This window comes from Bos javanicus, chromosome 15 (assembly GCF_032452875.1).
Source record: "Bos javanicus breed banteng chromosome 15, ARS-OSU_banteng_1.0, whole genome shotgun sequence".
NCBI lineage: Eukaryota > Metazoa > Chordata > Mammalia > Artiodactyla > Bovidae > Bos > Bos javanicus.
In genome coordinates, this window is record NC_083882.1 from 61,633,606 (window position 1) to 61,649,668 (window position 16,063).

Genomic DNA, 16,063 nt, shown 5'->3' on the forward strand with positions numbered 1-16,063 from the left:
GGAGGGAAGAAAAGGGCAAAGAACAAACATTGTACACTTTCTCTGGGATGCAGACTTTAACTAGATTTCAAGTTCTTCTAAGATAATATAATTTAATGGGGAGAGCTCTTGACATTAAAACGCAAAATTTGTTTTTAAAAGGCTAGGATCGTGACACATTAAAGCACTTTCGGGAAGTTAGTAATGAATATCAAGAAAAACTGATGGTGGTTATTATACATGAACAAAGAAGTTGCTCCTCTGGAATTAAAGGTGTTTCAGCCTCATTGTTGCTCATGGGGAGGAGTAGACACGTGGATTTCTTTTTTTCTCAGGACAGCTTCATCCAAATAAAACTCCATGTGTTTCACCATCCATAATGGATAGTGCCCATCACTCCTTGAATATCATCATATGGTTGGTGGTTGGTGGATAATGGAGCACTGAGTGTCAAGGTGACTGGCTTTCAATGCACACAAAACTAAAAATTATAGACCTGTCATTCCAGAGGCAGGCCACAATTAGCTGTCTATGCAACTTGAAATTTCCATTTTGCCAGCTGAGTAATCAGTTGACTGGAGTTTCTCATTTTGGATGCATTTCTAAGCCTTTTGTGTGCAGGTTTTTTAAAAATGTGGATTCTAAAGTAAATAAACAGTGCGCTTAATCAGATGTATCCTTTTTAGAAACACCCTCTTCCCAAACATACAGACAAACCCCAATATTGTTATAATAGTGACAACAACAGTGTGACAAAACAATTTAGGTCAAGAGTATTTTATTTAGTAAAACTTCAAGCTGCAAAATGAAAATCCTGCCTTAGTATCTGGGAGTCCAGGTTGAGAAAGAGAAACAGAATTTTGGGCATCAGATGAATTGATAAGGTCACCAAGTAAGAGGTAAAAATCAGTCAAAACTAGGGAATTTTAGTCTTGGAAACACTTACTGACTGAAAACTCTCTGTTTACCTATTTTCTATCTAGATTTGGTTTCTAATTCTATATCTGAGTTCTTTCTTCCATCTTTGTCTTTCAGAGTTAGAGAAAACGATGCCATAGTGAGGTCTATTGGAAACTGTACTGCAATTTCCATTCATTTGCTGAAATGCAGTAAACTCCAGGACCCTACAGTCTCAGATTGGATTCTAGACCAGCTACTTGAACCTGAATCTTCTTCGCCCTCCTTGTCCCTTGCCCCTCAATCCACAGTGCTGTCTGTCTCACTGGGATGATCCCTGTCTAAATTTAAATTGCCAAGCGAGGAGGATGCAAGTTGACAATCAGTACTAATTAAGGAAAAGATCAGAAGTCTGGATCAGAATTATTTGAGTGAAATTCTCTTGACAAGTCTTGGAAATCTCAGGATTTTATTTAACTTTCCATCATGATTTTGATTATTCAGAGTGTTAGACAAGGTTATGAGGAATAGAAGAGGTTTGCTAGGCACAGTAAAAAATTGAATTTGTATTGTATTGAAATAGGTCCTAACTAGACTGTTGATGGTGAAATATTGACTATTCTATTGCTTTGAATGATTGAGTGTCATATTTTACTGAGAATTGATTTCTGAGCCTCAGTCAAAGAGTGATTGAATTTGCAATTAGAGTCACTCTTTTGTGTAATTCAGATTATGCAAAGATCATTCTGAAACAGCAACTGAGATTTAATTCAGGATTTGGTGTATGGTTTCTCTTTAATTTCTCTCTATTTGTTGTTGCGTGTTCAGTTTTTAAAGGAGCAAAAGACTTTTTTTTCATCTCTTTAGGAAAAAAAAGGACATAATCTAGAATTACAGCTGGCTTGACTATCTGTTTTATAAGAATCTAAATCTAGCAATTGGTTAATATCCTGTCTCCCATTTTGAAAAATAATAAGCTTTGTCATTGATTCCTAATGATTAAAACAAAAAAAGGGAAAGGGTTTTCAAACCATGATAGAATCTCTTTAATTCCAAAAGTGTCCATTTAAGAAATATAAACTGTGTAGATAAGCAAAAGCTATTTTCTGTAAAGGAAAGCATTTTCAAATGAACAGAAATGTGGATTTAATTAGGTGGATTCAGATGGGTATTAATTATTCACCTTTCCAGGGTGAGAATAGCGTTGCTAAAGAAATGAATAAGGCATGCCTTCTTTCCTTTCCTTTCTTTCTGTTGCTGTTGCTCTGATCTGAACTGGCTGAAGATGTGATAGGAGGAGGACAGAATGAAAATTTGCCCTTCCCTTCACAATTGGGGGTAGATTGTCTTTGAAAAGCGTAGTATCTTCCACTGAAATAAAATGTTATGGACTATTCACTTTGAGACATAATAAACCTTCTTATGTTTCCTTGTTAGGTCTGGAATATACACACATTCATTTGTTATACTCTTTAGTACTTGAAAAATAGCTAAATAAAGTTTGTCCTTATTTTCAAAGTTCCATACATGCTGCTGCTGCTGCTGCTAAGTCGCTTCAGTCGTGTCCGACCCTGTGCGACCCGATAGACGGCAGCCCACCAGGCTCCCCCATCCCTGGGATTCTCCAGGCCAAGAACACTGGAGTGGGTTGCCATTTCCTTCTCCAATGCATGAAAGTGAAAAGTGAAAGGGAAGTCGCTCAGTCGTGTCCGAGTCTTAGCGACCCCATGGACTGCAGCCTACTAGGCTCCTCCACCCATGGGATTTTCCAGGCAAGAGTACTGGAGTGGGGTGCCATTGCCTTCTAGATAGGGATAAAATCCTAAGTGGTCAAAAATTCAAGTTGATAATGATCACACGACTAGACCTGTTTACTTTTGCACAGTCTCTTTTAAAAGCATTTGTTAAGTATCTGCTCCCTTATCCAAGAAAACGCACGATGCATATGGAGTTTACTAAGAGACTATAACAGCATAGTAAAAGATCAGCACTATCTGAGTACCAAAAAAATGTATTAGTTCCAAGTGGAAAAAAAGTGGAGTCAGAAAGAACCTAGGGATAAGATTTAGCAAATTTGGGTTCTGGTCCTGATACTGTTACTGATAAAATATTACATATGTCCCCATATTTATCAAAATATTTATCAGCGTATGTTGTGTTGGGTGGTGGTGAATGCATGTGACAGAATAGAGCTAGAAGGAGTGGAGGCAGAGAGAAACCAACCTTGAATAGTGTTTCCAGGAAGCGAAAAGACTGCTATCCTGTCTACATTCTAATTACAGGCCTACTCTACATACTTTTAATTCTTTAAGTAACCTTCTGTTAACTGCCTTTTATAGTTGAGGAAACCAAAACACATGAGGACAAAGTGACTTGGCTCAAATTGGACAGCTTGTCAATAGCAAAGCTGGAACAAGACTCTAAGCCTCAGATTTTCTGTGTAAGATACATTTTCCCCTTAAATGAGTTATTTTAACCACGAGCCTCTGAAAAGATGCAATCTTTTCAAAGTAACTCTGCATCCCTGTAGGTTGTTGCAGATAGCTTTCTAAAAAGTTGCTATAACTATGATCATCCTAACATATCCATTATAAATTTTGATCTGGTATAGAAAAATATGATTTATTTATATGGTAACTGTTTTTAAACCCCATGACTATTAAAGGAAAAGAATTGTAGAGATATAGGAAAAGATTCCATTCTTTATTTTAAAATCATCTTTTGTAGGGAGAGGTATGTGAAGAGTTGAATAGGAGTCAAAAACAATGAATCCACTTGTGCAATTCTGTTTAGGTAAAATTCCTTGGTGAAGCTGGAAGTCACTTGAAGAAATGTTTATTTGTATACATGTGGCAGAAGCTTGTCTTATCTTGAATCAGCCGGTAATGTTTTTAAAAACAATATTCCTTTTGGTAAAGTCTAGGAATCATGTAACAAAGTGTCCCTTTCTTTGCCAGAGAAATTAAATTAGACCAATTTTTGTAAATGATTGAAAGTCTTAAGAAAAATATTGTTAATCGCTATAAACATTCTACTTCTATACACCTCTATAAATATATTTTTTCATACTAGTTGCTACATTTGTAAAGAGGTGGGTGAGTCAGAAACAAAACAAAAGCTATGGGGAAGGTTATTTATAGACAAACGTAATGAATAAATTAAACTCCAAATTAGTACAGTCTTAATAATGCATTCTACTTCTCTTCCAAATCTTGATTTATTACTATTTTGTAACAGACTTTCTGCATAACTCACTGATGCCTTGGTGTTGTTTTTCTGTAGAAAAGAACTTTTTTTTTTTGATGGACTAGAGGTTAACCAAATTTTATAGCTTAGTTAAACTATTTTTTACAGATGACCAGAATTATGCCATTACTATAAATTATCTTAAAACTCTATGTACATAAAGATTGGCCATTTAATGAATGTATTATTCTTTGTTAACATTATAGGTGGGCTTAAATCCCACACTAAAGTGGTCATAAATAATACAGTGACTGCTAAGTCAAGTTAATATTAAAAGCAGAGTTTTGTGGTGCATCTTTAAGTACCAGCATTCTCTGGGCTCTAGTTTAAAAAAAAGAAAAAACAGACAACACAAAGTCATGGAGCAGTAGTTTATCCTCCCTCCCCCACCCACCATCCCCCAATTTATCTAAGTTTTGTGGGCCTTTTTCTTCTCATGAAAATTATTCTCTCACATCACGCACATGTATCTGGATCTGAATTGCCTGTGAATTACACCTTGAATAGATTCCCCAAACTGGAGAAGCGCAAATGTTCCCCCTCTGAATATTTTAGACTTGTATGAGTTCTCTAATATTTTTGTTTTTGTGCAAGGCCGCTCGTGAGGCGGCCTGGAGCCTTGAATGCTGACAGCCTCCATTAGCATTAATGCTGTTCTCTTATCTCCCCTCGCTCTCCTCCGCTCCCCCCTCACTCTTTCTTGTCTGACGGTTCCCTGACACCGTTGACAAGGCTGACACCACCAATCAGCTTCGACTCAGCAAGGTCACTGTTCAGACTTGACTCGTGATTGGCTGCTGCGCTTCAGCGTGTTATTACTGTCTGATTTGATCGGAGGCAGGGGGTGGTCTCCAATCAAACAGAGAAAAGGTCCTAGAGAAGGTAATTAAATCCTGTCAGAGGCAATTATCGGTTCCAGGGCCATGACTCTGGCCCTGAATGCAGATGATCTGAAACTGTATTCTTGTAGAAATTCAAGAGGGCTCCTGGCATGGTTCAGCTAGGCATAAAGGAAGCAGCAGGCTTTCTGCAAACAATGCAGTTCTGTATTTTGAACCTTTCTGCCTTTTTTCCCCCTTTACTCGAAGACTTCTGTTTTCACTGATCAAAAATATTCCTTTTCAGGTCACATTCTAATTAATTTACTAGACAAGGTTTTCCTTTCTGGTGCATAAATAATGACAAGTTTTACTAAAGAACTTCTGCCCCCACCACGGGCTGTAAGAAACAGCCTTTACCAAGGCAAACCAAAGCCTTTCATGGAAGGACACTGTGCTGTATTTGGGACCAAGGGAGAGAAGAATGTGAAGCCTTTAACGTGGCTATTCTGCCTGAGCTGGATCTTGCCCTGCCTGTTTATACCCTCCCGTGCTCATGATGGAGTTTGTTGCTGTGACCAACCTGGAAGTTTCTCCCAGATAGTCTATGGACAGCAGTGTGCATTTAATGACGACCGTGTTTAAAGGACAGGGAGAAACTGCCACAGTTTTCACTACATGAGGGAAAGGCCTCTCCTTAACCTTCAAAAGAATATTTGGGAGAGGAAAATTGTTTAAACTGAGCCTGGGACATACAAACATAAAGAAAGGAATGTTGTATTTTTAATTGGGAAGAGAATGCGAAGATAAACTCCATAGGTGGCCTTCTGTTTCTATATAGATAGAAGACTTTGATTTTGTTCCCTGTGTGATTTCTGTTCAATTTTTATTAAATAAGCTTTGCTGTGTGGTTTTTGTCTGAAGAACCCACCCCTAAAAAGTAAACCTCTCTCTAGTTCTTGAATCATGTTAATTGTTCTCAGTGATAGTAACCAGTTTAGCATGAAAAATATTTCAAAAGATAAAGGTACATCATTAGTGTCTATATGCTCACTCTACTGGCTTTAACAGACTTTATGAAATGTTGCTCTCAATAAATGTCAGTCTTCCAGATAGATAGCCTTGATTTCAACCTTTGTGTTCTGTGAGCCTGGGTATTATTTTTTTTTTTCCAGAATAAGATGCTGAAAACACCATTAAAACAATTTCTGTATTGTTGCTGATGAAACAGTTTAACCACCAGGGTTTCTCCCGAGGGAACAGTTAACTTTTCTCTAATCTTGGTTGTTTTCTTTGTTTCTAAAACACCATATTCCTTAATACACCTGACTTTATTTGTTTTGCTGAAACATAAACAGATGCTTTAAGCAGAACATCATTTTAAAAAAGTAGTCCCTGCTACTAGTCCATTAATCAGGATGAGGTATCAGGCTGAGAAAGAAATTGGTGGGAGAAGATGTTAATAATAAGGAAAACTGCTTTGGACACTGGTTGGCTGAGTTAAAAAAATATCGTTAGTCCAAATCTGCACACATGATTGTGGAAATGATGTTTAATTCATCCCATATTATGTCTTTGGAACATCAAAGGCTTCATCAACTTCCCTAATAAAGATAAAATAGATATGAAGAGAGAAGCAAACTGCTCAAGGATCTGTCAGAATATTTTAGATGATCAGATTCACTGCTATTACAGAACCATCTCACCTTTCCTTTGAGTGTCAACTCTTTCATTTTTGAGTTAGAGTGTTTCTTAAAATTTTTTTAATTTATTTTTATTTTTAAAGTCTTTATTGAATTTGTTACAATACTGCTTCTGTTTAATATTTTGGGTTTTTTTGGCCACAAGGCAGGTGGGATCTTAGTTCCCTCATCAGGGGTCAAACCCGTACCCTCTGCATTGGAAGAAGTTTTAACCATTGGAAAACTAGGGAAGTTCGTACTATTTTTTTTCCCCTGTAATTTGACCAACCATTGTTTATTATTGTGTAGTGAGATTATTTTATTTTGTATTGAAGTGGTAGCTATTTTACTGAAGACACCTCTTATGAAAAAAATCTCTGTGTAGGAAAGAAACTTTTGTAGATAAAGCAAAAGGAAAAACATTTGAAATATGTTCCCCCTGTTGATTAACATCAGTGCTCCTAAAAGAGAGGAAAAGGGGAAAAAAGGAAAACAAACTGGATCACCTGTGCCTGGCTTACTGGAGTCCTCTGTATGTCAGGCATCTTTATCCTTTTGCTCTGGATGCATCTTTCAAGCTCCCTTACTTGCCTGGGAACTGGTTAAGGACAGCAATGGTGTCCTACTCCAACTGAGGTATCCACAAGCCAATAAATTGAAGACTCTCTTATTCCACAGACCTTTATAAGATGCTCATATGAGTCTCTGTGAGATGGGACCATTCCCAAGTTGAGAGGCTGCTGCACTGCTGCTAAGTCGCATCAGTCGTGTCTGACTCTGTGCGACCCCATAGATGGCAGCCCACCAGGCTCCACCGTTCCTGGGATTCTCCAGGCAAGAACACTGGACTGGGTTGCCATTTCCTGTCATCAATAAGTATATAGTAATGTTACTTAATCAGACAAGGAAGTTAACTGTTAAACAAAGGTCTGTCTAGTCAAAGTTATGGTTTTTCCAGTAGACATGTATGGATGTGAGAGTTGGACTATTAAGACAGCTGAGCATTGAAGAATTGATGCTTTTGAACTGTGGTGTTGGAGAAGACTCTTGAGAGTCCCTGGCCTGCAAGGAGATCCAACCAGTCCATCCTAAAGGAGATCAGTCCTGAATAGTCATTGGGAGGACTGAGGCTGAAGCTGAAATTCCAGTACTTTGGCCACCTGATGTGAAGAACTGACTCATTGGAAAAGACCCTAACACTGGGAAAGATTGAAGGCAGGAGGAGAAGGGGATGACAGAGGATGAGATGGTTGGATGGCATCACCAACTCGATGGACATGAGTTTGAGCAAGCTCTGGGAGTTGGTGATGGACAGGGAAGCCTGGCGTGCTGCAGTCCATGGGGTCGCAAAGAGTTAGACATGACTAAGTGACTGAACTGAACAAAGGAAATGGCAACCCACCCCAGTATTTTTGCCTGAAAAATTCCATGAACAGAGGAGCCTGGCGGGCTACAGTCCATGGGGTCAAAAAGAGTCAAGCATGACTGAGCAACTGAGCACAAAATGTCCTACTGTGGCATTATCTGATGGCTGTTATCTGTGTCAAAGTATTTTATTTGTTTTATCCCTAAAGATGGGAGTTTTTATGCTTTTACTTAATTTTGTGACTATTTAAGTACCATCCATTAGAACTGCCATTATGAAGAATATCTGAGATCTTTAGAATCATGTAGGTAGGCTGTCTGCATGATGTGTCTTTAAAAAGGTTTGTAAACAGAACTTTACAGGGGACATTATGTTGTGTATGGAAATGTATTTTAAAATTAACAATGATTATGCAAAACATAGAAAATAATTCACATTTATCTCCTTATGTTCAGTTGCTTTGGTCAGCATTATTGGATTGATAAGAGAGGATTTGCCTTTTAATTGGTCTTTTCTAGATTTCTGGTGAGATTTCCTACCACCATTGATGGCAGGAGCACACAGCCCAAACAAAGCTCATTGAGATACATTTTCAGGATGGTGCATACGGGGGCAGTAATTTATGAACAGTAATAGGAGCTGGGTATGCAATTCCCTGCCCAACAGCAGAATAAGTATACCCCACTGATTTACTGAGTTCACTAAAAATGCTTGAGTAAAAAAGATAAAATTCAGCTGCCGTTCACCTCATTTGTAAGTTGGAATTCCTTAAAAGCAATTGGAAAAAAAAGAATGACGTGAAAATCACGATTAACCATTACACACTAAGAACTATATATATTTTTTAAAAGAGGAGTTGGCAGTGAAAAATTAGCTGGACCTTGCCACATAGGAAATGAAAAAATTAACTTTCACTGTTCTGTGATGTTGCTGCAAATTCGCTGTGTTGCAAGCTGCATTTTACCCCTCAAGGGATCTGAAAACTTATCAGATTTTATTAATTTATTGGCTCTGTGCTGAGGTGTATTGTAAACCAATTTTAAGTACTTCATTTTGCTATTTATTCACTGCTCACTAAAAGAAGCAGCCTTTCCTACAAACCCTGAGGGTTTCCATAATCAGTTATATTATAGCTTTCCTCAACCTGAGGATATGAAATCTAAATACATTTAAATATTTTATTTGATGTTTCTTAATGGGTGTCACCTTCATTCCTGATTTGCAAAATTAAGGACATATTCTTTCAGCACTGGCATCAAGGTTGGGGATTGAGGGTGTGATTGAAGGAGTACCCCCTTCCTTCCTATTTATAGTAGATGGCAATTTTACCTCTCCCCTTCTTCTGGAGACAAAGATCAGCAAATGAGGATGGTGAAGTAGGAATGCTCATTTTACCTGTGATAAATCATAATGGAAAAGAATATGAAAAAGAATACATATGTGTATACATGCACACATATATGCATGCCTGCTAAGTCGGTTCAGTCATCTCCAACTCTTTGTGACCCTATAGAGTGTAACCTGCCAGGCTCCTCTGTCCATAGGATTCTCCAGGCACGAATACTGCAGTGGGTTGCCATGTTCTCCGCCATGGGATCTTCCTGACCCAAGTATTGAACCCACATCTCTTATGTGTCCTGCGTTGGCAGGCACGTTCTTTACCATTAGCGCCCCTGGGAAGTCCATACACACACATGCACATATAACTGAGTCATTTTGCTGTATAGCAGAAATTAACACAACATTGTACTTCAACACTTCTTAATAAATTAAAAAATAAGAAATGCTCATTTTAGAATGAGCATGAAGTTGACTGGCAGGGTCAGAGAATGGTAGAGAAGAGATGAGAGCCGTGGTTTGGCACCAGGAGATTTGAAGGCTGAGAGATGGGAAGGAAGACAGGGGAGTGATGGGAGAGAGGTGAGGTCGGGGTGGAGGTGGAGAGGAGAAAAAGAAAACCTCTCGTAAATGGAAATGGCGAGGGGCACCCAGCTGGAATTCCCAGGACTTGGTGGTTCTAGACAGGGTTCTATTCTAATTAGCTGCTAGGGTTGATGGCTGTGATCAGTCCTGCTCAGCACCTGCTTCATTTTCTTCCCTCCCCCCAGGGTTGAGAGGTAAAATCCAGGGTGCTCAGTTAAATCTAAATGTTAGACAAATAAGAATAATGTTTTTATAAAAGTATGGTCCAAGAGTTGCATGAGACATACTTATATTAAAAAAAAAAAGTATTCTGTGTTTATTGGATATTTTGTATTTTCTTTGCTAGATCTGGAAACTCTACCCAACTGACCCAGAGTGATACCGGGAGCTTAGTGCAAGCACATGCAGAGGTTCCCCAAAAATGGGGCCAATATCAATGTCAGTCTGAAAATTCCCCCTTGGTCAAATTTCTAAGAATCTTGAGGTTAGTTTTTTTTTTTCCTTTCCTCTTACCCCAGTCATCTTTAGATAACACTGCAAATATTTTCTCTTTTGTTTTCTGATACCTAACTCTTCTGTCCATCTACTGCCCACCCCCGTCCCCAGTTAATCACTCCCTTCCTCTGCTTCCCTCAACTCTTCCCAGTGTCTCCAGGAGACAAAGTGATAATTGACAAAGTGATCTTTACCTAAATGTTTGAGTTTCCTCATCTATTAATGGAAACCTTGTTCTTCCTTGAGGATCTTACTTCCTTTGTAGCTGTCTTAAGTTGAGGTCACTCTGTGAGTTACCCCAAGAAGTATGGAGTGTGGAAACAGAGGGAACATTCTCACTGTAACTTCCGAATCTCATGAGAGCCCATTCTCTCTGTGTTCACCATACTCTTCCCTTCTTTGCTGACAACTTCTCTCCTGTTCAGTCTCCACAGGTAATAAAGCCTTTGTCAACTGTCATCAAGAGTCCATTTCTCCATCCTTTAATTCTGGACTGGCCTTGTAAGTTTTTTGGCCAATCAAATGAGCCAGAAAGGACCTCAAGCTGCTACTGAACAGAGATCTTAAGAAGTCTTGCAGCTGTCTTTGTGTCACTATCAGAACACTTCTACTTGTGAACAGACTGAGTGGAGTTGATGGGAGATGGAGACCATGTGGAGCAGAAATAAGCAGACCAGCTGAGATCCAACCACCACATGAATGAATGAGGACATTCTAGACTTTCCGTCCCCAGTAGGGCTGCCAACTACAAAGATCAGCTGATTCCACTTAGGCCAGACATTTTGGGCTGTCCCAGTTATCTCAGTCAACTCACAGAACATGAGCTAGATAATAAATATTTGCGGTTTTTAGGTACTAGGTTGTGGGGCACTTGGGTCATCTTTTCCTTTTTATATATAAATTCTATCACTATCCTTGAGAATTTCAGTGTCCATATAGAGATTTTACAGACATCCTTTATTACATGATTTGGCTTCTTCATCTTTGGAGAACTTTACCTTCATCTTAAAAAAAGTACAGCTTGATACCTATCTATCTGTATATACACACTACTATGTATAACATAGATGCTGATACTAAGGAATACTGTATAGCACTGGGAACTATACTCAATACTCATGCTCCCTTAGGCAGTACGCATACTACTCAGTACTCTGTGGTGACCTAAATGGGAAAGAAGTCTAAAAAAGAGGGGGTGTATGTATATGTGTAACTGACTCTCTTTACTGTACAGCAGAAACTAACACAACATTGTAAAGCAAGTATACTCCAATAAAAATTTTAAAAATTACAGCTAACGTTAATGGTTAGGATATGGAGAAAGAGACAGAGAGGGTAAAAGGGAGTGGGACCAAGTCTCAAGACTGATCTAAAGAGCTGAACTGTTTTTCAGATTGGCAGGAGAAGTGATGACCAGGCAAGAGGGAAACCTTCTGTGGAAAGACAGTCAAGTTTAGACAGTTTAATCAAACTTCCCTGTCTGAAAAATATCTTCCCCTCAATCTGCCAAGGGCCAAACTTCCCCAAATAAATACCCAAGCCAAAAAAAAAAAAAAAAATGAACAGGGCTTGATTGAAATAGGTTGTAATTAAATAGTGTCTATAATAATAGGGTCTCAATCTAACAATTGTGTGATAGCAATGTATCTTTTCTTTGTTAATCAACCCTTGCTTTCTGAAGAGATAAGATGTTGAGAGATGTATGTCAGTGCCTACCAGGGAAGAGATGGGGGTGATAATCCCCAAGTGGTGGTAAAGGTAAAAAGAAGGAAATAATACTGGGATAATGGGAAAGGAAAGAAAGATTGCAAGCTTGTAAACCTGGTGTAAACTAGGCATTAACAGTGGCAGAAGATGCTAAGAGAATGGAGTCCATTGGGTGCTTCATCAATCATATGAATCAGTAAATTCAACTCTCTGAACTTTGTTTTCCTCTTTTGTAAAATCAGTGAGTTAGGCTAAAAGCTGGGACAGCAGATTTTGGGGATGCTTACTCTCCCTTTCCATGACCAGGTCAGAGTTTGATAATCAGTTATAATCCATTGTCCTTTTTACCTTGAATGTAGCTTTTGAACCTCTTTTGGTCTAGCAATCCAGGAAATCCCATCAATACAGTAGAGGTAACATCTGAGATGAAAACCTGTTCCTTTACCCTAGACTAAGTCATCGCAAACAACACTTGAAATTTTAAAATTCATTGTGCTTAGTGTGGAAGAATGTCAGTGATTCTTTCCATCTCTGCTTTAGGAGATGTGACAAAGGGTGGCATATTATAACCCGGCCACTCACATCAAATCACTTTAAGTTCTAGGAAAAAAAGTCAATATAGATATTTGTTCTCTTTCATCTATTTTTCAAAATCCTAAACATGGGAAACCAAAAAAGACATTTAAATTTAATTTTCTCAAGATCAGAGGGGAAATTGATTTTTGACATGCCTAACCACTACTTTATCAGATATATAGATTTCAAGGGGCCAACATTCAATTTCATGAGCTTTCTTTCCTTTCTTGTTTATGCCATATTGTAAATCCATTTTGAAGATATCATGACAGTTTTTTATATTTATTTTTGTTTCATTGGATTTTTCCTAAAGCAGAACCCAAATCTAGTCTTGAAACCAGGTCTCCTCAAAACACAAAAACCCACCCTTCTCTCAGAAATCATCTGTATCTCTCTTTGTTCTGACAGAAAGTGGCACTTCCCAAATTACGCATCGTGTTGGAAAATTGTAGAGAGGGTGACACCCAGTTTTTTTTTTAAGCTTATTAACATATCTTGAATAATCTTACCCTCTCCCTATGACACCAAAGATTGCAGAAATGTAAACTAAGTCGTGTTTTGAATTTTGTTCCAACGAGCAATCTTGAAAAAAGCCAGTATTCAATATATATTGAATATACAGTTGAATTATAAGAAAAATCTGATGGTATTCCTAAACTCACACTTTTTTGGGGGGTCATTTTACACTTTAAAAATTTTGTTTTATTCTCTTCACAAATATTATTTCAATACTTAATGTGGAAAACTTAGAAAACACAGAAAATTGAAAAGGAAAAAATGGCTCATTTCTACCCCCAAGTTGCCATGCTTTTATGTCCTTTATCCTCACTCCCTCCCTACCTCCCATCTCTCAGGAATCATGAATCATCTATTGTTTTTATTGTCTCTGTTTAAACTTCATTAACGTACTGTGAAAACGTTTCCACATAAATGCACATCCTTTCTCAACAACTTTTACTGAAGTACATCTTACAACACATGGTACAGTTTATGAGTTTCAAAAATGTATACAACCACATAACCAACACAGTTCAAATATAGAACTATTCCTTCTTCCAGTCAGTTCTTAATTAACATTACCTCCTCAAAGATAAGTCAAGTTAGTTTTACCTGTCCTTGAGCTTATTTAAATGGAATCATGCAGTATGTAGTCTCTTAGGTTTGCCATATTTGCCTCAACATAAAATGATTTTGTAATTTGTTCTTGCTGCTGCACATGGTTCTATCTTTTTGATCACTGAGTATCACTCATTGTATGAATATACCACAGTTTGTCTAGGTTTTCCATTCTTCAATTAATGAACATTTATTTCCCAGTTTTTTGCTATTTTGATTAAAGCTGCTGGAAACATTCTTGCTCAAATCTTTTTTAAACATACAAACCATTTTCAGTGCTTGTGTAGGATCCCATTGAGTCAGCACACTATATAAACAACCGCCATTAACTCAACCTCTATTGTTGGTCAGTAAATTATTTGCTGTTTTCACCATCATAAAGAATGTTGCAGGGCAAACCTTTGTGTTTTTTGCCCTCTCTTTTTTATTATGGTAAACATTCATAACATAAAATGTACCATTTTAAGTGTATAGTTCTGTGACCTTAAGTAATTCACATTTTTGTCCAAACATCACCACTATCTATGTCCAGAAATTTTTTGTCGTCTCAAACTGAAACTCTACACTCATTAAACAATAACCCCCTCCCCCAGCCCCTGATAACACTATTCTACTTCGTGCATTTTGCTATGCTAGGTACCTCATATGTGTGGAATCATACTTTGGATATTTGTTTCTTTGTGTCTGTCTTATTTCAATTTAGCATAGTGTTTCCTGGTTCTTCCGAGTTGTGATATGTGTCAGAATCTAGTTCCTTTTCAAAGATGAATAATATTCCATTGCATGTGTATACCACATTCTGTCTGTCCACTCATTCACTGAATATTTTAGTTGTTTTCCCTTCTTAGCTATTGTGAATAATGCTGCTACGAACAGTAGTATACAAATACCTGTTCCTACTTTCTGCTTTCAATTCTTCAAGGTATATGCCTAGAAATGAAAGTTCTGCATCACGCAGTAATTCTGTGTTTAGCATTTGAAGAACTTCCATACTGTTTGCCACAGTGGTTATACCATTTTAAGTTTTTACTTTGTGGAATAGACAAGAATTCTACTTTCTCCATGTCCTTTCCAATTCTTACTACACTTGTTTTTTGCTTGCTTTTGGATGATAGCCAATCTCATTGTGGTTTCAATTTTGTGAGTCTTTGGGCATAACATTGAACATATCCCTGATTATGTGTTTAGGTGAAGTTTCCAAAAACACAATTCCTGTGGACAAGGTTCTGTCCATTCTGAAGTCTCCTAACATGCATGGTCACACTTCACTCCAGAAAGCCTATGCTGGTTTATTTATTGTATCAGCAGTGATGTGCTAATGTCACCTTTAGTTTGGTTTTTCATTTCTTTTTAGATAAGTCTAAATTATTCTGAATCATTTGCTTGATGGTTTCCAACATCTGGATATTTTGCCTTTACCGTGACATTTATTCAGTTATTTGGAAATGTTTCATACTTTGCGCGTTGGTGATCACTGATAGTTGTGATGATGACCACTAATTAACTCTTATTCATAAATAACTTGAAACCTTTTATCAATGAACTGTGAGTCATACATATTTTGTGGGTTGTTTCTGCCTTGCTCTTTTTGTTCTCCATGTAAGGCTTTGTCTCCTTAAGGAATCGATAAATAATAGTAATTATACTTATTTCTTGCATTAGCATAGAATTTTAACTCTTTAAGCTTTTCCACACACATGAGTGTCATAGCAACCCTTCCAGATACAAAGGCAGGAACTGTTCCCTTCTAATCATTACTATATGTGAAGAGGTTGTAAGACCAACAGCTAGTTAGTGGCACAGACAAGGTGGAAACTGGACTGAGTGTCTTGATTCCTATTCAGAGTTCTCTCTTGGGTACTTTAAAACTTTTCATAAATATATACAAAAAGAGTAACTATTTTAAAAAATCACCAAATGTATAACATTTCATGTAAAAATTGAACTTCAGTAGAATTTGCCACTCTATTTTATCAGGCTCAACACATTTAATTTTGATATGATGCCAGGGTCTAATGAGGAAAGGCATATAATTTCATCATTACACAGAAAATAGACATTTCAAAGCAAGCACAGTGGACAAATTAACTCATCATGGACAGATGATAGTTATTATTTTCAATTACTTTGTGAGCTTTTTCTCAGCAACTGTCTAATGTTATTCAATGTCCGGAAAGACATTTGACCTTTAGGGCAGAAAAAAATCTCTATGATACTTAGTTGTGAAAAACTTATTAATATGAAAGCTGTCAAACCTT

The 16,063-nt window shown here is 37.5% G+C and overlaps 1 long non-coding RNA gene across 1 annotated transcript; it reads left to right on the plus strand.

The window, feature by feature from the left end:
- Nucleotides 1-4,942: 4,942 nt before the first annotated feature.
- Nucleotides 4,943-11,804, plus strand: LOC133226917 (uncharacterized). Its single transcript, XR_009729662.1, has 3 exons — nucleotides 4,943-5,004; nucleotides 10,258-10,395; nucleotides 10,832-11,804. It is a non-coding gene; the product is annotated as an uncharacterized LOC133226917 (long non-coding RNA).
- Nucleotides 11,805-16,063: the final 4,259 nt, after the last annotated feature.